The sequence below is a fragment of the Fundulus heteroclitus genome, unplaced genomic scaffold (genome assembly GCF_011125445.2).
Source record: "Fundulus heteroclitus isolate FHET01 unplaced genomic scaffold, MU-UCD_Fhet_4.1 scaffold_58, whole genome shotgun sequence".
NCBI classification, from domain to species: Eukaryota; Metazoa; Chordata; class Actinopteri; order Cyprinodontiformes; family Fundulidae; genus Fundulus; species Fundulus heteroclitus.
This window is the reverse complement of record NW_023397011.1, coordinates 232476-255677: the sequence shown is the minus strand read 5'-3', so window position 1 is coordinate 255677 and position 23202 is coordinate 232476. Positions and strand designations below refer to the sequence as shown.

At 41.0% G+C, this 23202-nt stretch overlaps 1 protein-coding gene across 2 annotated transcripts in view; it reads right to left on the bottom strand.

Annotated features, from left to right (window-relative positions):
- mthfr (methylenetetrahydrofolate reductase (NAD(P)H)) overlaps window positions 1–17026 on the bottom strand; it is a 94335-nt gene extending 77309 nt beyond the window's left edge. The window contains exons 1-2 of one of the 2 annotated variants that reach the window (XM_036133128.1): window positions 16936–17026; window positions 16731–16861 (exon numbers count right to left, since the gene is read on the bottom strand). The gene's annotated coding sequence lies outside the window, so the exon portion shown is untranslated. Of the gene's footprint in view, window positions 1–16730 lie in introns of both variants that reach the window. The other variant, XM_036133129.1, reaches the window with a different exon arrangement.
- Between the last annotated feature and the right edge of the window lie 6176 nt (window positions 17027–23202).

Genomic DNA, 23202 nt, shown 5'->3' with positions numbered 1-23202 from the left:
AGATGGTGACGTCACGTGCGCGGTACGCCATTTAGATTTTAAAATCATACACCAAATAATATTCTAATGACATATTAAAATTATAGCCTAATGATATAAAAAAAAGTCTTTTTCTCAATTTCCGAGTCAGAATTATCTGAATGTAGGAGTCCGAGTCCAAGCTCGAGTCATCAGTGCTCAAGTCCAAGTCAAGTCACGAGTCTCTAAATTTAGCTAATGACTCGGACTCGAGTACTACAACACTGCATAACGCACTTAAATAAATGTTTAACTGCGTAAAAGTATTATTGAAATTGCAAATACTTTTCTTAAACTCTGAGGTTATTCATAATGTTTTGTAAAAGGGAAATTCGTTTAATATAAAAATCAACAAGTCCACTTTTATTAGTTCTATTTAATCTTGCAATGAGTTTTTTTTATGTGTGGCCCCCTTGAGATCAGATTAAGCTGAATGCTGCCCCTAGACCAAAATGAGTTTGACACCACTGGTGTACACCCATTCAAGGTTCATCACATTGGTGGAGAAGATCACACTATAATGTAGACGTGTCCCAGATGACACATCTTCCCCTAATCAGTAACCCCCCGGCTTTTACACACACACATGAAACTCACACTAGTATCGAGGACCAAGTCTTCCATATTTAAAAATAAATACAGAAAAAAAATATTCAATTAAAACCGCAAGCGGTGATGATCGGCCCTCGCAGCCAAGCGCCGCTCTGGCCTATGGGCCACCGCTAGGGTACGCGCACCTCCCGCCGCCAGCCACCGCAGAAGCTGTCATGCATTTTCCTCACCCGTCTACCATGCAATATACACGTACGCGTTGGGCAGCACTCCCCCACGACTCACAAAAAATCTGGTGCAGATCGGTTGATGCACCGAGGAGACACAGCCGTTGAATAATGAAAATGCATTTGGCCACCGGGCCGGACTAAATCGTTCGGCGGGCCAGATCTGGCCCGCAGGCCGTACGTTTGACACCCCTGGTTTAAACACTAGTATATAAATTTAATCAAAGGTATCTTACTAGCTGTTAATCCAGCTTCATGTGAACAGTTAACAAAACCTTTTTAGTTATTTAAAGTTAATTATTTCATGTGTTTAAGGGTTTCGTTTCTTGCATTAAGACAGCTTTTATGAAAGTTTGACAGTTAAATTGGTGGATACACACCCAAAAGTAATAATGTAAAAGTAACACTTTAGCAAATAGAATATTGCTAAAGTAACACGTTAGCAATATTCCACATGTGTATGTTGTGTACAAACTTTAGTAATTTCTAACAGACCACTTCACTCTCAGAAAGCAGGTCTGCTGGTGGTTCCTAAAGTCTGTAAAACCAGAATGGTAGGCAGATCCTTTAGCTATCATGCTCCTCTCCAGTGGAACCAACTCTTAGTTTTGGTCCGTGACGCAGACACCCGGTCTACTTTTAAGACTAATCCTAAAACTTTCCTTTTTCCATCCATCCATCGTCTTCCGCTTATCAGGTCGCGGGGGTAGCAGCTTCAAGAGGGAGGCCCAGACCTTCCTCTCCCCAGCCACTTGGGCCACTTCCTCCAGGGGAATCCCAAAGCGTTCCCAGGCCAGCAGAGTCTCTCCAGCGTGTCCTGGGTCTTCTCCTGGGCCTCCTCCCGGTGGGACGTGCCCAGAACTCCTCACCAGGGATGCGTCCAGGAGGCATCCTAACCAGATGCCCGAGCCACCTCAACTGGCTCCTCTCAATTTGAAGGAGCAGCGGCTCTACTCTGAGTCCTCCCCGGATGACTGAGCTCCTCACCCTATCTCTAAGGGAGAACCCAGACACACTACGGAGAAAACTCATTTCGGCCGCTTGTATCAGGGATCTCGTTTATGCGGTCATGACCCAAAGCTCGTGACCGTAAATGAGGGTAGGAACGTAGATCGGCCGGTAAATGGAGAGCTTCGCCTTTTGGCTCAGCTCTCTCTTCACCACAACGGATCGGTACAGCGCCCGCTTCACAGCAGACGTTGCACCAATCCGCCTGTCGATCTCCCGCTCCATCTTCCCCTCATTCGTGAACAAGACCCCAAGATACTTGGACTCCTCCACTAGAAGCTGGCTTCTGAGACCTTCCTTTTTGACAAAGCTTATAGTTAGAGTGGCTCATGTTACCCTGAGCTACCTTTATAGTTATGCTGCTATAGGCTTAAGCTACTGGAGGACATCAGGGCCTATATTTCTCACTCTACGTAGTTCTACTGTTTTCCAGTCTACTGTTCTCCCATTTTGCATCACTGTTGTCATTACAGCTTTTAACTTTTTATTCTCTCTCTTTTTTCTTAATAGTAAGTACACCTGGTCTGGCGTTCTGTTAGCTGTGGCATCATCCAGGGAAGACAGATCACCCGCTACTACCATCTAATGTAGAACAGATTACTGAATCAATGTGTGCTTTTGTGCTTTTTTGTCTGTCTTGTTGCGTCTCTGCTCTGTCTTCTGTAACCCCCAGTCGATTGAGGCAGATGACCGTTCATACTGAGCCCGGTTCTGCTGGAGGTTTTCCTTCCCGTTAATGGGGAGTTTTTTTCCCGCTGTCGCTTCATGCTTGCTCAGTATGAGGGATTGCTGCAAAGCCATGGACAATGCAGACGACTCTCCCTGTGGCTCTACGCTTCTTCAGGAGAGAATGCTACTTGTCAAGACTTTGATGCAATGAACTGGTTCCCTTATATAGAATTTTTTTTACCAATGTGTATAATCTGACCCAATCTGTATAATCTGATTGATTTTGACTTTGTAAAGCGCCTTGAGATGACATGTTTCATGAATTGGCGCTATATAAATAACATTGAATTGCATCATCTCTTTAGACCAAGTAAACTATCACATTTTATGAGACAGTTATCTAATTTTAAAGATATAATCATCTAACGTTATTACTCTTAGCAAATTAAAGCTCCATAATAATTTTAAACCAGCTTTTAGTTCCACTCTTTTATTATGCACATCTAGGCTACCTACAAATATAAAGTATGGTATGCCAAAAAACATTTTCAACAAAAGGCAAATTTAGTAATTGCCTTGCAATTTTATATCTAAGCATTAAAAATTATAATTTCACCAATTTTCACAGCAAGATGGAAATAACGACTATCCAACATTTTAAGGTTTTGTAAAAACTTTATTCCTTTTTTACCTACCTTTTGAAATTAATACTTGTTTCTACTTCTCCAAAATTATACTTCAAGAAAACTATTGTGCTGTCCTGGGGCCATATGCAGCTAGACAGCTAGGACAAAAGTTCCCCACACAAAGCTTCCTTTTCTTGAGTTCTCTGAATAACCTTTATTCACAAATCTGGCTTTAAACATTCTTTTTGTAAAAAGACCAATATTTCCCAAGGCAGAAGCGTGTAGAACAAATTCAACTTCAACATTAGCAGTTACCCTAGCTTCATCGCTGAAAAGCAGCTTTTACCAGAGCAAACTACGTCAAAGACCTTTTTTTAAGGTGAGAGCACTCACTATGTCACGTAATTCACATAGAGATGTAACAAAGTTGTGATGTCTCACTCTGATTAAATATGTTAAATAAAACCCAAAACTTTTCTAACTGTTTTTGCCTTGGATTTCCTCTGACTAAGAATTAATTTATATCTTATTTATGTAATGTATTCACGACATGAATTCCTTGCTGTCTTAACAAAAGGCAGAACAACTATAACGTTACTTTCTATAATTAGGCGCCTGCCATAGCATTTGCAATGAGGAGGCAGTGCTGTGCATGCAAATGCATGGAGGCACCTATTACTATTCACCTCTAAACGGACTATTTATTAGGCGCCTGCCATAGCATTTGCAATGAGGAGGCAGTGCTGTGCATGCAAATGCATGGAGGCACCTATTACTATTCACCTCTAAACGGATTATTTATTAGGCGCCCGCCTATGCATTGAAAATGCATGGCGGAGCCTTATACTATCCACCTAATAAGGGTCCATCACCGTTAATACAGGCCGAACCGTAGGGGCTACCCCCACATACCATACATCAAAACATTCGTCTCAATGCCGTGAAGCGGGATTTTTGTACTTGACGCCATTTCCAGTTACCCTGGCGACAAAATTTACCAAAAACCTCTTCTTCAACACAGTTGACCTCTCCATAATTCGGGGCTGTGCATGGCACTGGTCTTTGGTACAGTGGGTTAGGTGTTTGGCTGCCAATCAAGATGTTGCAGGATCAAAACCCGATGTGGCAATTTCAGAGTTTTACATTTTTACCCAATGTTTAATTTTCCTTTGGGTTTAAATAAGTATTTTTGAATTTAAATCAATACATTTCACCATTTTTCACCATTTTTGATGCCTTTAACATTTTTATTCACATATTTCATTTTTTTCTTGCTACATTGAAGTATTTAATCGTGTTTTAATAACACCAATTTTCCATGCTGCTTCGATGCAGACCTTCTCCTGTCGGCTGGTTTTGAGGAAGACAAATTCTTTTCACTCAGAAGATTTGCTTTAAAATCCCCAAGCGATAAAAGCCTACAACCAAGGAACTCGGAAACTTTGCCTTTGACGGTTACGCGCACCACCAGGCGGGCGCCATCTTCAATTTCTTCAGAAATTGAACGTTTTTCTTTATTATTCTTCCTTCACGATTAATGTGGCCCAACCGTAGCGTGCACCCCCACAATATAGGCATCAAAACCTGTGGCTCGATCTCGAGATGTGTGCTACTACTTTTATTGGGATTTCGAGTTACCATGGCAACAAAATTAGCGAAAAACCAACCCCCAAAAAACCCATAATAATCAATGGATCGGGTAGAAAGAAAGCCTCAAAAAAGCCTCCAAATGACCATTTTCAAAGCTGTACTGTGTCGCCATGCTTTCACCTATGAACACCGTTTAACTTCCAGTTTGTAGATATATCTGTGAACTACTCAGAAGTGAAAACGGGATGTGGATATCTTTTATCGTCTCCTCACAGTTACTCCTCAAAGCTCATGTCCAAAAATCAGCGAAATCATCGTTTACAATGAAAGTCAATAACGGAATTCTCAGACCGCTAGAGTGGCCCACTCTAGCTTTTTTTAAAATTTCAAAACTCCGAACAACTTGACCTTACTCGCTCAATTTTCACTCTACGTAGACAAATTATACATCAAAACGTAAGTATTTTTGTCAGGATTTGGGAAATTTAACCCTTATTGGTGTGGCATTTATAGATTTTTCGCAAATCACCTCAGACCAACACAAACCCGAAACCTCCCCATTCATTTCCTATGGAGCGGTTTTGAAAAATGACGTCTGAAAATCCAAAACATCACGTGTTTTCGCATCGTCGCTACTCCTAAACCGTTTTATGTACAGACATGAGACTTTCACACATGAATGTCCCAACCCTTCTGGCACTCACAAAAAAGAAATTTTGTGGATAACTGTTACGGTTTTTCCGCAGGAACAATTTGTTCGGGAGTAGCGAATGTGCAAAATCATAAAAACGCTTTGGAGCTGCATTTTCCCACATCAACCACTTTTTTTACATCGTTGCTGTGTCTACACCAATTTTTGTACAAACATAAAAATGAGCTTCATGGTCCTCAAAAGCCTGCTGATACTCATGGTGAAAGAATTATTTTGATATCTCTTGTACTTTTTGAGTTACAACGATTTGTTCGGGACCCTTTTTAGAGGATTTCTGAAAATCCATAAAAATCCCATTTAGATCATAATTTTTTATGCCTTTATTAAACTTTTTCTAGGAAAAAACGATAGCTTTTCTTCTTCCCCTATCCGTTATGAACTAAACACAGAAAAAATTACGTCTCTACCATTTATGGATCAGGAGATATGAAGCATTGTTCGGGGCAAAGTTCTCCATTATAATCCAATGGGACTTTTTGTGACCAAAGTGTCTGCACTTCTGTAGAAGGCTGCTGCAGCTGTGTCAGTGAGTTTCCATGACGACGGAACTCTAAGGGCCAGAGGGAGACGCTCCATTGAGATACAATGGCAACTTTGATCGCTCACTGCAGTGGCTGTGATTAATGTAGGAATCTGAAATTCGCACAGTCACTTCCTCTTAACATTTTAAAATTTTCATGTGACTTTCAGCCATGTGTCAGTTTACTGTCCCATTTTGGATTTTACATGCTTTCCTATTGGGCCTTTGCTTCCAACAGGACCTGGCATGATGCCCAGACACGACCCAATTGGCCAATACAGCACCACCCACCTGTGGGAAATGGCACTACACACCATTTTGGTCAAATGTTGAGTTCTGGGCCCAGATGTGGTGAGGCTGAGTTGCTAAAGGAGGCCAATCTGACCCATGAAGTTTGGTCACGTTTGGTGACATTAAGTATTGGCACCCCTAAGTATTGGCACCCAAACTGACAGAGTACAATCACCCGGTGGTACTGAACACAACCTTGTTAGCGGCTAACTGTTAGCGTCTTGCTAACCGGAAGTAGCTCTAGGAAGGTCTCACCAACTTCTGCTTCACAGAGTCTGTTCTTCCTTTAGAGAGAAAGCTCCACAAGAAATTTGGGCTACGTCGCTTAAAGCATCTCCAAGCTATGAGGTGTCAAACATCCAATGCTTTTCAATGGGGGACCAAACCCCTTATGCCCCCTATGATGCATGCCCATATCTTGTGCTACAGTATAGCTCAGAGGGAGAGTGCAGGCTTTGCATGCAAGAGGTCGTGGGATCGATTGTGGTGTGGGAGACTTAGAGTTTTGTATTATAATCCCCAGAGTGTGTGTATATCAAAACATGTGTGCTGATCCCATGAAGTATCTTTTTGTACCACCCGCCATTTTGAGTTACCATGCGCCATTTTGAGTTACCATGGCAACATTATAAACAACGTATTTTCTCCCTATTTGAGGCACTTCCCAGTACAAGATTTGGACCAAACTGACAGAGTACAATCACCCGGTCATACTGAACACAACCATGTTAGCGGCTAACTGTTAGCATGTTGCAAACCGGAAGTAGCTCTAGGAAGCTCGCAGAAACTTCTACTTCACAGAGTCTGTACTTGCTTTAGAGAGAAAGCTCCACAAGAAATTTGGGCTACGTCGCATAAAGCATCTCCAAGCTATGAGGTGTCAAACATCCAATGCTTTTCAATGGAGGACCAAACCCCTTATGGTCCCAATAATGCATGCCCATATATGGCGCTCCAGTATAGCTCAGATGGAAAGTGCAGGCTTTGCATGCAAGAGGTCGTGGAATCGATTCCCGGCGTGGGAGACTAAGAGTTTTGTATTATAATCCCCACAGTGTGAATATCAAAACATGTGTGCTGATCCCATGAAGTATTTTTTTGTACCACCCGCCATTTTGAGTTACCATGGCAACGTTACAAACGACGTTTTTTTCTCCCTATTTGAGGCTCATCCCAGTACAGGATTTGGACCAAACTAACAGAGTACACTCACCCAGTGATACCAAACACAACCATGTTAGCGGCTAACGGTTAGCATGTTGCTAACCGGAAGTAGCTCTAGGAAGCCTGTACAAACTTCTGCTTGACAGATTTGGTGAATTTTAGCATTTTCTCCCTTTTTAGGCACTTCTCAGTACAGGATTTCAACCAAACTAACAGAGTAACATCACCCGGTGATACTGAACACAGCCATGCTAGCGGCTAACCGTTAGCATGTTGCTAACCAGAAATAGCTTTAGGAAGGTCCTACCAACAGCTGCTTAGCCAGAGTTCTTCTGCCTTTACAGACAGAGAGGGCTGTAGCTATCAGTGAGTCTCCATGACAACGCTGCTAGCAAGAGGCTCCTAGGAGGTCCATTGACTTAACATGGCACCTTTCAACGGCCGCTGCGAGGGCTGTGAAGACCGTAGGAACCTGAAATTCGCAGTGTTATTCCTGTTGCTATTTCTGACGGTACGGTACGCACCAAGTGGCAGACGCCTTGCTAAATTTCTTCAGAAATTTTTCTAGTTATTACAGGCTCTGCTGAGATGTCAAATTCTGGAGAGTGCTTAGACACCCTGACACACAAATATGGATGAACTTCATTTCAAGTGCACTCGTGAACTTGTTTTAGTTGATTTAGTTTTCTTGATGTACTGCAGAGCGTGATAAGGTCTGTTGTGGTATTGTGTGCACTGGATTGAGGGGACAGTTGGTGTTGTCTGTCAAACCCAATCTTCTTAAGCTGCAAATTCAGTATAGTTACAAGATTTCTTGCAACCTTACATATGGAACTAGTCTAAAAAATAAATTATGCATTTTATTGTAAATATAAAATACTTAAAAACAAGATAAACATAGAGTATACAAATGTTTACAAATAATTATAAACATTGTTTTGCTTTGAGTCAAGCTCCAGAAAAATATTTTACAATTCTTTTTAAATCTTTATTGTGCTCCGCTCCGGCCTATTGGCCACCGCAGGGGTTCGCGCACCGCCGGCCGCCAGCCACGGCAGAAGCTGTCACGCATTTTCCCAGCCTGTCTACCGGGCAATACACACGAAGGCATTGAGCTGCGCTCCCCACGTCTCGCAAAAAATCTGGTGCAAATCAGTTGATGCAGCGATGCATTTGGCCACCGGAGGCAGTGGCGACCCACCAGCTTAAAATCTATGTATTGACATCTTAAAAATGGTCTTATAGCTTAAAATATCATCCTGTTTTGGTTGATTTTGTAGCCGAATAGAAGAGATGTTCTCAAAGCATTAAATAAGCCTTTTGACTTTTAAAAATGTTGTCCTTTTAAGGTAATTAGGCCCGAGCAGCGAAGCGCTGCGAAGGCCTATTGTATCTGTAGTGTTAATTATTATTATCCATCCATCCATCCATCCATTTTCCAAACCGCTTATCCCTCATGGGGTCGCGGGGGTTGCTGGTGCCTATCTCCAGCTGTCAAAGGGGCGAGAGGCGGGGTACACCCTGGACAGGTCACCAGTCTGTCACAGGGCAACACAGAGAGACAAACAACCATTCACGCACACACTCACACCTAAGGACAATTTGGAGAAGCCAATCAACCTAACAGTCATGTTTTTGGACTGTGGGAGGAAGCCGGAGTACCCGGAGAGAACCCACGCATGCACAGGGAGAACATGCAAACTCCATGCAGAAAGACCCAGGGGTGTACTCGAACCCAGGACCTTCTTGCTGCAAGGCAACAGCGCTACCCACTGCGCCACTGTGCAGCCCTAATAATTTGAATAATTATTATTATTATTATTATTATTATTATTATTATTATTATTATTATTAATCTTCCACCCTAAAGAGGGGCCTTTTTGGGGGCTTTATCATATTCAAAAACTCACCAAACTTGGCAGATGCATGAAGACTGTTTGAAAATTTTTGAATTTTAAGGTCGTCACAAAAATCAAAAGAAAAATGCCTCAACAGCGCCACCTAGCAATTTTCAAAGGACCCTTTGCTATTCACTTACTTCATCGTAGAGACATGAGATTTGGTACAGTTGTAGAGCTCACCAAGACGCTCAGAATTTACAATTAATGTTATAGTACAAGTATCACAGGAAGTTGGCCATTTTAGACTGAATGTCTGATTTTGACACCATTTTTGACGTTTACAGCATTGGTATTTGATCTAACTCCTCCTAGGGATTTCGAGCGAGCGGCTTGAAACTCGGTCAGTGTGATCATAAGGCATGGCCAATTAAACATTATCAAAACGGTGAGTTTTTGAGCATTTTGAAGGGGCGTTAGCAGGGGTCAAAGTTCACCTATTCGCCACAAAAAATAAAACTGTTTTATCTCCTACACAGAAACACACAGAGGCACCAAACTTTCTGTGATTGATCATCATCGGGTCTTCTACAATATCCAATGGTCAAATGATGACATTGCTTAGGCCACGCCCCCTGACAACAGGAAGTGTCATGTTTTGCTGTAAACGGTCGCTATGTTACCCCTCTGAACTAATCAATATGAAACTGTGTCCAGAGACAGAAGACATGTTGTTATGTTGTGGATTCCAGCCCCAAGTGGATTTGATGGAGCAGGGGAGCGTGGCAGCGTGGCGAAGTCACCTCAAACGCCGCTGCCATACGTTTGGCTCTGAATTCCAGATTTTTGGGCCGAGCTGCATAAAACTCACTTGGATGCATCCTTATCTAGCCCCCAACAGGAATCCATAACAAACTTTGGTGGGCGTGACCTAATGCCTCAACAGCGCCACCTAGCAATTTTCAAAGGACCCTTTGCTATTCACTTACTTCATCGTAGAGACATGAAATTTGGTATAGTTGTAGAACTCAACAAGACGCTCAGAATTTACAATTAATGTCATAGTGCAAGTATCACAGGAAGTTGGCCATTTTAGATTGAAGGTCGTATTTTGACCCCATTTTTGACGTTTACAGCATTGGTATTTGATCGAACTCCTCCTAGGGATTTTTACCGAGCGGCTTGAAACTCGGTCAGTCTGATCATAAGGCATTAAAAGTTATCAAAACGGTGAGTTTTTGAGCGTTTTGAAGGGGCGTTAGCAGGGGTCAAAGTTCACCTACTCGCCACAAAAAATAAAACTGTTATATCTCCTACACAGACACACACAGAGGCACCAAACTTTCAGTGATTGATCATCATCAGGTCTCCTAAAATATCCAATGGTCAAATGATGACATTGCTTAGGCCACGCCCCCTGACAACAGGAAGTGTCATGTTTTATTGTTAACAGTTGCTATGTTACCCCTCTGAGCTAATCAACATGAGACTGTGTTTAGAAACAGAAGACATGTTAGTGTGTTGTAGATTCCAGGCCCAACTGGATTCCATGTAGCAGTGCGGCGTGGTGACGTGGCGAAGTCATCTGAAATGCTGCTGCCATATGTCCAGACTTCCATAGGATATTGACAAATTTAATGAAAAGTAACTTCAAATTACCTTAAAAGGAAAACAGTTTTAAAAGTCAAAAGGCTTATTTAATGCTTTGAGAACATCTCTTCTATTCGGCTACAAAATCAACTGGATTTGATGGAGCAGGGCAGCGTGGTGGCGTGGCGAAGTCACCTTAAACGCCGCTGCCATATGTCCAGACTTCCATAGGATATTGACAAATTTAATAAAAAGTAACTTAAAATTACCTTAAAAGGACAACATTTTTAAAAGTCAAAGGGCTTATTTAATGCTTTGAGAACATCTCTTCTATTCGGCTACACAATCAACCAAAACAGGATGATCTTTTAAGCTATAAGACCATTTTTAAGATCTCAATACATAGATTTTAAGCTGGTGGGTCGCCACTGCCTCCGGTGGCCAAATGCATCTCTGCATCAACTGATCTGCACCAAATTTTTTGCGAGTAGTGGGGGAGCGCTGCTCAATGCCTTCGTGTGTATTGCCCAGTGGACAGGCGGGGAAAATGCGTGATAGCTTCTGCCGTGGCTGGCAGCTGGCGGTGCGCGAACCCCTGCGGTGGCCAATAGGCCGGAGCTGAAATTTTTTTGGAGCTTTAACTTGCTAAGAGTAATAACGTTAGATGATTATATCTTTAAAATGAGATAACTGTCTCATAAAATGTGATAGTTTACTTGGTCTAAAGAGATGATTCAATTCAATGTTATTTATATAGCGCCAATTCATGAAATATGTCATCTCAAGGCACTTTACAAAGTCAAAATCAATCAGATTATACAGATTGGGTCAGATTATACACATTGGTCAAAAAATTCCTATATAAGGGAACAAGTTCATTGCATCAAAGTCTTGACAAGTAGCACTCTCTCTTGAAGAAGCGTAGAGCCATGGGGAGAGTCGTCTGCATTGTCCATGGCTTTGCAGCAATCCTACCTACTGAGCAAGCATGAAGCAACAGCGGGAAAAAAACTCCCCATTAACGGGAAGGAAAAACCTCCAGCAGAACCAGGCTCAATATGAACGGTCATCTGCCTCGACAGACTGGGGGTTACAGAAGACAGAGCAGAGACACAACAAGACAGACAAAAAAGCACAGAAGTTCTACATTAGATGGTAATAGCGGATGATCTGTCTTCCCCAGATGATGCCACAGCTAACAGAACGCCAGACCAGGTGTACCTACTATGAAGAAAAAAGAAAAATCAAAAAGTTAAAAGCTGAAATTACAACAGTCATTCAAAATTGAAGAACAATAGACCCTGATGTCCTGCAGTAGCCTAAACCTATAGCAGCATAACTATAGAGGTAGCTCAGGGTAACATGAGCCACTCTAGTTATAAGCTTTTTAAAAAAGGAAAGTCCAAAGAGCCAGCTTCTAGTGGAGAAGTTCAAGTATCTTGGGGTCTTGTTCACGAATGTGGGGAAGATGGAGCGGGAGATCGACAGGCGGATTGGTGCGGCGTCTGCTGTGAAGCGGGCGCTGTACCGGTCCGTTGTGGTGAAGAGAGAGCTGAGCCAAAAGGCCAAGCTCTCGATTTACCGGTCGATCTACGTTCCTACCCTCATCTATGGTCACGAGCTTTGGGTCGTGACCGAAAGAACGAGATCCCGGATACAAGCGGCCGAAATGAGTTTTCTCCATAGTGTGTGTGAGCTCTCCCTTAGAGATAAGGTGAGGAGCTCAGTCATCCGGGGAGGACTCAGAGTAGAGCCACTGCTTCTTCACGTCGAGAGGAGCCAGTTGAGGTGGCTCGGGCATCTGGTCAGGATGCCTCCTGGACGCCTCCCTGGTGAGGTGTTCTGGGCACGTCCCACCGGGAGAAGGCCCAGGGGAAGACCCAGGACACGCTGGAGGGACTATGTCTCCCGGCTGGCCTGGGAACGCCTTGGGATTCCTCCTGAGGAGCTGGCCCAAGTGGCTGGGGAGAGGGACGTCTGGGCCTCCTTTATAAAGCTGCTACCCCCGCGATATTGCTAAAGTGCTCCTTTAGCAATAGTCCAATTGCTAAAGTGTTACTTTTACATTACTTTTGGGTGTGTATCCACCAATTTAGATGTTAAACTTTCAAAAAAGCTGTCTTAATGCAAGAAACAAAACCCTTAAACACATGAAATAGCAAGTAACTTTAAAAAACTAAAATGGTTTTGTTAACTTTTCACATTAAGCTGGATTAACAGCTAGTAAGATACCTTTGATTAAATTGGTATACTAATGTTTAAACCAGGGGTGTCAAAGCTACGGCCCGCGGGCCGAATCCAGCCCGCTGAACGATTTAGTCCAGTCCGGTGGCCAAATGCATTATCATTATTCACAGGAAGTGCCAGCAAAACATGGCACTTCCTGTTGTCAGGGGGCGTGGTCTAAGTGATGTCATCATTTGACCATTGGATATTGTAGAAGACCCAATGATGATCAATCACAGAAAGTTTGGTGCCTCTGTGTGTTTCTGTGTAGGAGATAAAAGTTTTATTTTTTGTGGCGAGTAGGTGAACTTTAACCCCTGCTAACGCCCCTTCAACATGCTCAAAAACTCACCGTTTTGATAACTTTTAATTGGCCATGCCTTATGATCAGACTGACCGAGTTTCAAGCCGCTCGCTCGAAATCCCTAGGAGGAGTTCGATCAAATACCAATGCTGTAAACGTCAAAAATGGGGTCAAAATTAGACATTCAATCTAAAATGGCCGACTTCCTGTGATATTAGCACTATGACATTCATTGTAAATTCTGAGCGTCTTGGTGAGCTCTACCACTGTACCAAATTTCATGTCTCTACAATGAAGTAAGTGAATAGCAAAGGGTCCTTTGAAAATTGCTAGGTGGCGCCATTGAGGCATTTTTCTTTTGATTTTTGTGACGACCTTAAAATACAAAATTTTTAAACAGTCTTCATGCATCCGCTAAGTTTGGTGAGTTTTTGAGTATGATAAAGCCCCCAAAAAGGTCCATCTTTAGGGGGGCGCTATAGAGAAACTAAGTCCTGCTCACTAAAGTTTGTTATGGATTCCTGTTGGGGGGTGGATAAGGATGCATCCAAATGAGTTTTAAGCAGCTCGGCCCAAAACTGTGGAATTCAGAGCCAAACGTATGACAGCAGCGTTTGAGGTGATTATGCGACGCCGCCACGCTCCCCTGCTCCATCGAATCCAGTTGGGCCTCGCTGCTCGGGCCTAATAATTAACACTACAGATACAATAGGCCTTCGCAGCGCTTCGCTGCTCGGGCCTAATAAATAAATAAGCATACAATTAATTGCCACCAAATTAATAAATGTGGGTAGAAATTAAACTATACAGTGAGACATAAATGTATATATCTCTTTTAATTAACCTCTTTATTCGCCTTTGTAATAATTACCTTATTTATTTATTGTCCGTTATAATCTTCAACTTTATTTATTACTTATTTTTTTAAGTATTTATTTATGTGCATGTTATAATATTTTTGTCTGTTTTATTCTTCCTTTGTATTTTTTTTACCCTATATGTTTCTGTGATGGTATTTATTTCTGCCTGTTGTTTTTACATTTCTGCCTGTCCTTTTTACATTTCTGTATGCATTTCTGCCTCATTAAGCAAATGAGGAGGGGCTGTGTCTTAAGGGCTCAACTTCTGCCCATTGGTTGGTTAGCATTTTACTGCATCGGTCAAATCTACATGTAGTCCATGGGCCAGAATCTGTAGGACGCTTCCTTAAGAAGTTTGTATGAACTGTCAGGGGGCAACTTTCTTCCACCGGGATAAGTTGCTACACATAGCAGTGATCTCAAAATACCAATGTTCCCACGTTTTCACTTGCACATTAATAAGTTATATGCGATAAAAAATCTAAACTATGGCGCTCCAGTCCAAGAGGTCACGTGATTTGTTTTTTGCTGCTCAGCCAACCAGATCGCTGTATTGTCAGCTGAGCGTGTTCAACAACGGTCCCTAACTGCACCACCGCGTGTGGAAGGAGGGAGCAGCTGAGAGATGCTGCCCGAAATTAGAGTCCCTCAACCGGATCAACCATGAGTTAGATCCCGCTGACTCCGTGGAGCTTGAATGTCCAATATCCAACTTTAAACCAACTTCACGGTGGTTGATCCAGCTGCTGGATTTTACCCTCATGCGCTGCGCGCGAGGGATAAACAGTTGGGAAAATGCATAAATAAAGACTGTAAGGGCTCCTTTAGAGGGAAGAGAAGGAATAATCGATCTGAGCTGAAGCCCCTGATTTTACAAGTTCCTTAAAAAGTCCACACCTGAATTACATGTAATGTTTTGCGCACCTGAATTCAAGCGCAAGGCAGCAGCCCACCAAAACACCACTGGCTCTGTGTCGTTAAATACAAAAGAGCATGAAACACAGCTACTGACTCTCCTATTTGATTTTAATTGGGACATTTTGGTACGAGTGGAAGGACATTAAACGTAGTGATTCACGTTTTGAAGGCTGGCCGCTGATAAAAGCCCCTGGCTCCGAGGGAAGGCAGGAGAGAGGAGCAGACACAACGCACGTAAAAAAAAATGCAGAATAAATAAGAACGAAACTTATAAACAGACTAATTGGCGTTTTAGAATGCATCTGGTTAGCAGATCTGTTTTCTGATCCAGGATGCAGCCATGACTGGTTCTGAATGATGGCTTTATCTGGGAGCCGCACAAAAAAATCATGACTCTGATCGATCTTTCTGCTGCTGTTACCTGCAGCACAAATAAGATGTGAAAGAAGCTGAACCAGCTCCGCAGAAGGCAGGTCTAGACAGAGCTCTGGATGGACAGAGCTGTGAACGGATCGTCCGCAGCCCAGATGGGCTTCATTATTTTTATGTTATTTTTTATTTATTTGGCACAAAGATTTACTCGCCATGTGGAGGCTAGTCCTCTGAAATTGACTCGCCAAATGGGAAATTTAGTCGCATTTGGCATCTGGCGAGTGTTAATTTCGGACCCTGCGTACAGCGTTCTAATTCTTCCAGTCTATTAGCAGCTTCCCTTAAGAGGTCGGACACTGAACGTCTGCCTGCTGAGTTTGACATTAGTAAACAATGCTTTAGTGCGGGGAAAATCCATGTAGATTTGACCGACGCAGTAAAATGCTAACCAACCAATGCACAGAAGTTGAGCCCTTAAGACACAGTCCTCCTCATTTGCATAATGAGGCAGAAATGCATACAGAAATGTAAAAGGACAGGCAGAAATAAATAGCATCACAGAAATATATAGGGTAAAAAAAATACAAAGGAAGAATAAAACAGACAAAAATATTATAACATGCACATAAATAAATACTTAAAAAATAAGTAATTAATAAATAAAGTTGAAGATCATAACGGACAATAAATAAATAAGGTAATTATTACAAAGGCGAATAAATAAAGAAGCTAATTAAAAGAGATATATACATTTATGTCTCACTGTATAATTTAATTTCTACCTACATTTATTAATTTGGTGGCAATTAATTGTATGCTTATTTATTTGTTAAGCATTTATTTATTTCTGTATTTATTTTTAAATATGGAAGACTTGGTCCTCCATACACTAGTAGCTTAGTATACATGACTGAATATGTCGAAATTGTGACATCAACTGCAAGTGTTCATTCCTCTAAGATAGCAGGGGACGGATGTTTTGGCAGGGCTGCTTTAAAGGCTGCCAAAAAAACGGCCCCTTAACCCAAAAAAATCACAAATTCGTATTCATGTACTCTGTGCTACTAGTATGAGTTTAGAGTTTCATGTGAAACTCATACTAAACAAGGTAACTAATTACTTTTTAAAAGTAACTTGCCCAAAACAGTTAATGAAAATTTTATTTAATTTCATTGACATTGTAGGAGCATGTGTATGACATAATAGAACATCGCACCCTGCTAACAGCCGCGGCAAACTTCCTACCTGCTCCGGCCCTTAGGAACGTCTCCTGATAACGATGGATCCACACAGGCAGTCTCCGATAGGAGCACGTGCATGGGCAACGGTGGCAGCTGCAGAATCTGTTTCCAGTCGAGTGCTAGCTGCGCGATGTCCTAGATATGCCCAAAGGCAGAACGTTAAGATTTAGCTTCGAACACAAAATTACCCTAGATTCTACTGAACACACCAAGCTTCAAGCTGGATATGGAGACGAGGTAGCGACAGCTAGCTCTCCGGCTTTCTACTTGCCTGTATGAGCTTCGGTTGCAACCACATACGTAATACAAGAGTAGACCCCACATTGACTGTCGCGGCGCAGGAATTACGGCCGCCATCTTGGGGCGGTCGACCTGCTACCATAACCTGCTGATCCAAGCTGAACACACTAATGATACCTCAGCACTGTGCGGCTTATTTTTGTTTAAATCGACGGACTATTGACGTCAGGGCGCGAGGGATAACTTTTCACAAGTAAGATTAAAAGACCTTGTTTATATTATGTAACTTTTCTAATATTAGGTAGAGAGATACAGGTCTACACGTCCACGTTTTTGTGACTTAGTCTCTTCAAAATAGCATCTACTCCGTGAAGGCATCAGAGCTTTAGACATTGGTGAATAATATATATATATATATATATATATATATATATATATATATATATTATTCGATAATGTCAAAGTTCTGATGCCTTCACAGAGCAGCTACAATCCATATATATATCGATAGATAGATAGATAGATAGATAGATAGATAGATAGATAGATAGATAGATAGATAGATAGATAGATAGATAGATAGATAGATAGATAGATAGATAGATAGATAGATAGATAGATAGATAGATAGATAGATAGATAGATAGATAATCTGTCACTGGTCCAGACGTCAGTCTGGCCAGCTGCCTCCACTTTATTTATATTTATATATATAAATAACCATATTTATATATAGTTATTTCACTCACTATATATATATTATATACATATATATAGTGAGCCCTCGCTATATCGCGGTCTCGCTGCTTCACGGACTTGCATTGATGAGCCGCTGCCGTTCATTACAGTTCTCAAAAATAATCGGTGTTGGCATGTCGGTTTATAAGAATCTTTTTGCCAGGAAGTAAGAAGAGCGACAACAACTACTGATAACTATGTTCTTCTCCCGAGCTTTAGGGCTTTAGAAGAAAAAAACGCTACAGAGCGGAGTCAGGATGCAGCGCCTCAGTCAGAAGAGCAGTGAGTGACTGTTGAGTCACTATTTGTCCTACTGTGCTTCGTATTTTTTTCATAATAATTTTTCATTTTCTCCCGTTCTAATCCAATGACTTGGGTCGCGGTGGGGCGGTACTGATCTCCGCAATTGGAAGCCTTCAGTTCATATTGATGATTACAATTATTATTTTACAGCACAGTAATTATTTGTCAATAATAATTAAAAAAACGTTTATACAGTACTTTTATTTGTTAAACAAATGCTTGGGCCTGTAAAAAGATTTTGTTCTTTGGTTTCAATGTACTATGGAGTATTTCATTGTATAATAATTGTAAACAAAAATAAAGGTTACTACTTCACGGATTTCGCCTATCACGGGTTCTTTTTGGAACGTATATATATATATATATATATATATATATATATATATATATGTGTGTGTGTGTGTGTGTGTGTGTGTGTGTACACATATATGTGTACATGTACAAATGTGTTTGTTTATATAGTAATAAAAACTTATAAAAATGTGTGAGTGGCTGTGTTTTGAAACGTACATACATCATGTCAGAATATTCTATTACCTTTAACCCCACTAAGATTATTTAAACGCACTGGACCATTTGTTGTAATAGCTATAGTTTTAAAGTTCTAAGCAAAACAAATGTGAAAATTTGTTCAACATTAAACGAGTTATAGTTGTTTAAAATTGATTCTGCACCTGGTTAACACATTAGACTGAGCGGAGTTGTCGACCGCCCCAAGATGGCGCCCCTAAATCTCGTCAGCGCCTATAGGCGAGAGCGGTCGATGCGGGGTCTACTCTTTATATATGTCTATGGTTGCAACAACGTAGGGAACTCGTGGTACAGTAAAGGTCCATTAGCAATATTAAAAAAGAGACTTTGCACTTTGATTTTGTTTTGTTTTTTTAAATAAATTGGGGGTTGAGGTATATACTCTCACTGATTTTAAATATACTGTTACTAAATTCTTAACATTTGATTTTTGAAGCACTTTACTCTGAGAAATGTAATATAAAAACGCTGTACAAATTTCGTGTTCTTTTTTCCATAATAAGTTTATTTCAAACATCAACTCTTGGAAAATATTTCATAAATATTAATTCCAAACTGTGAAGTCTGAAAAATACTCAATACTTTGGTACTTCTCAAGAGCAAAGACTGGAAAGGTAATTTTCCCAGTTTAAGCGAAGGTAGCATATGCCTCCACTTCGACAAGACAGTGAACGCCGCATTGACTGTCAAGTTGTATTAATCACGGCCGCCATCTTGGAGTGGTCATCCTGCAAACAGCACAGGGATACCAGAGAGGTGAATCCCACAATCTGCTCAGGATTTCTCATCGACATGATTATGTGTGGCTTAACGAAACCACACATAATCATGCCACGTTGTTGGTTTGCATTTAATCCTTTACTTAAAAAAACAATAAAATAAAAAGGTACATTTGGTCTTGTGGTTTCTTTTCTTTTTACATAGGTTTGTGGGGGGTTTTAATCGACGAGAGAATCAAAGTCTTCACTTGAATCATGTTCAGTTTAACCTGACAGATAGCAGTCAGTCACCAAACAGTGTTTTCCTCAGAAGCACATTGCATTCGTCTAAGAAAAAGAAATTAGACACCTATCTCATAATTACGAGATAACTGTAAGATGCCACATAAGTGGTCGTGCCAAAGAATCACTGCACAGGAGCGGGAAGATAAGTTATCAGCTTGATACTTCCAGTGCAAACATTATAATTTAAGGGACATTTTGTTGCTAGACTTTATGGAATGTTAATACTTAATGATTTTATGTGCTTTGTTGCTACCGTCATTGGTCAAGGTGGTGTCGCCTCTGTGTTCAGCTGAGAAGTCAAACTTATCTAACACAGACTAGCGCGTTATCTAAATAACGTTAGCTACCATGGAGGCATTAATCTGGGTCCCATTTACTAAATATTTTATATTGCACCATGTCTAACCAATATGACTTGGCCCAACAACAACAAAACTTTGTTTTGTATAGATTATGTTGATGTGCATCCATCCATCGATTTTCCGACACGCTTATCCCTGCTGCCACCAAAATGGCAGGAGGAAGAATAAAAGGCTGTGGGAAGAATACTGGCTAAAAAATTTCTGGATCTAGGATACTTTCCATTAGGCATTGCCCCAGCATTTACCACAGCATTGATATTTGGAGAACATACTTTGTCTACTGAAATCCACCTTATTTTCGAACGCTTAAGTTAGTAACTTCCGTTTTTTTGTGCAGCACTTCTGTTTCAGAGCTTCCCTAGGCCAAATACCATGAGCTTGACTGAATTGGTAAACTGTCGCGGCAACATATCCAACAATTACAGAGCAATCAAAGTGGCAGGTCAGTGCCACACTATTCATGACTTAGAGGATGATATGAATAAGTGGCCTGATATAAGATACAAGGACATTTTTAACCATTTTGTGTCGTCACTTGGTATTGAGGTGCACCGCCACAGTGGAAAAGTTGGCAAGGTGTTAACAAATAGCAACATCGGTGACCTGGTATTCATGAAGGCTGATGTCCATTTAAGCCAAAGCAAGTCCGACGTTCACTTTGCTGGATCCTGAATACATCAACAGGCACTACTGAGACGGCCGGAGTGCTCCTTTCTTTATTTTCAAAGAAAGGAGTGCTAAATGTTTGGGATTAAACTGATGTTATAATTGGATATCAAAACGTTCAAATGACTGCCTACTTCATAATGTTTATGCTTGAAGTTTGAAATTGTACCAATCTCTGTGGTCTCAAATCTCTTGCTGCAAGGTTGTCACGTTACAATGTAAATTAGCTTTAGAATCAACCTGTAACTCTATTTCTATTTTATTTGTTAAGGTATCAGTGTTAAAGAGCTAGTGAAAACTAGGAATCCTACCTAATCTGGAGGGACAGTCTATTGTTTTGTAACAAGACCCTTTGCAGAGCAGCAAATCTTTCATTATTAATTGAGGAGAACAAAAATAATCCTAGATTTCTCTTCAGTACAGTTGCCAAACTTACACAGAGTTATAGCTCCGTTGATCCATCCATTCCCTTAGCAGTAATGATTTTATGGGATTCTTCATGAATAAAATTGATTCCATTAAAAATAAAATAATTGGCATCCTCCCAAACATGATTACCTCGTCCTTAGTAAGTGAGGCAGCGTTGGAGGAATCTTTAGAACCTGCGCGGTGCCTGAACTGCTTAGAAGCAGTAGAGCATTCTGAGCTATCTGAAATTCTAGCTTCATCTAAACCTTCTACCTTTATGTTAGACCCAATCCCAACCAAGTTGTTTAAAGAGATATTCCCTCTGATCAGTGGCCCTATTTTAGACATGATTAATCTATCCTTAGTAAATGGATATGTACCACAGGCTTTGAAAGTAGCTGTTATTAAACCTTTACTTAAGAAACCATCTCTTGATCAAGATGAGTTAGTAAATTACAGACCTATATCTAATCTTCTTTTCTTATCTAAAACTCTTGAGAAAGTAGTTGCTAATCAACTTTGTTAACATTTACAAAGCAATGACCTACTTGAGGAGTTTCACTGAAACAGCTCTGGTGAAGGTCACTAATGATATTCTCATTGCCTCAGATAATTGACTTATGTCTGTACTTGTCCTGTAACATCTCAGTGCTGCATTTGATACAGTTGATCACAATATTCTCCTACAAAGACTTGAGCGTACTGTAGGGATTAAGGGGAAAGCATTAGGCTGGTTTAACTCTTATCTGTCGGACAGATTCCAGTTTGTTCATGTTAATAATAAATCTTCCTCAAACTCTAGGGTCACATGTGGAGTACCACAGGGTTCAGTCCTTGGACCAATTCTCTTTACTATATATATGCTTCCGATTGGCAAAATTATCAGACAGCATGGGATTAATTTCCACTGTTAAACTGATGACACTTAGCTATATTTATCCATGAATCCCGATGAATCCAATCAATTACTTCGACTACAGGCATGTCTTGATGACACCAAAAGCTGGATGACTTTAAATTTCCTGCACTTAAATTCTGACAAGACCGAAGTTGTAATCTTTGGACCAGAGTCCTCAAAAAATAAACGTCTTAATCAATCACTTAATCTGGATGGCATTCACTTGGCCTCTGGTAATAAAGTAAAAAATCTTGGTGTTATTTTTGACCAAGACATGTCATTTAAATCCCATATTAAACAGGTTTCCAGAGTTTCCTTTTTTCACCTCCGGAATATCGCCAAAATTAGAAACATTCTGTCCAGGAGTGATGCTGAAAAACTGGTCCATGCATTTGTTACTTCAAGGCTGGACTATTGTAATTCTTTACTATCAGGAAGTCCACAAAATGCAGTTCAAAGCCTTCAGCTGATCCTAAATGCTGCAGCAAGAGTTCTGATGAAAATCAACAAGAGGGATCATATTTCTCCAATTTTAGCTTCCCTTCATTGGCTTCCCGTTAAATCAAGAATAGAATTTAAAATTCTCCTAGCTATCAGGCTCCTCTCCTGTGGAACCAACTCCCAGTTTTGGTCCGTGAGGCAGACACCCTTTCTACTTTTAAGACTAATCTTAAAACTTTTCTTTTTGACAAAGCTTATAGTTAGAGTGGCTCATGTTACCCTGAGCTATCTCTATAGTTGTGCTGCTATAGGCTTAGGCTACTGGAGGACATCAGGGCCTATTTTTCTCACTCTACTGATTTCTACTGTTCTCCAGTTTTGCATTGCATTACATTGAAATGACTGTCGTCATTTCAGCTTTTAACTTTTTGCTCGCTCTCTTTTTTCTTCATAGTAGGTACACCTGGTCTGACGTTGTGTTAACTGTGACATCATCCAAGGAAGACAGATCACCCGCTATTACCATCTAATGTAGAACAGATTAATGGATCAATGTGTGCTTCTGTGCTTGTTTGTCTGTCTTGTTGTGTCTCTGCTCTGTCTTCTGTAACCCCCAGTCGGTTGAGGCAGATGACCGTTCATACTGAGCCTGGTTCTGCTGGAGGTTTTTCCTTCCCGTTAAACAGGAGTTTTTCTTCCACTGTCGCTTAATGCTTGCTCAGTATGACTCCTGAAAAAGCCTCAAGCCACAGGGAGAGTCGTCTGCACTGTCCATGGCTTTGCAGCAATCCCACATACGGGGTAATCAGAGCTCTGATATATGATGGAGCTTGATTATTAAGGGCTTTATACGTTAGAAGAAGAATTTTAAATTCTATTCTTGAT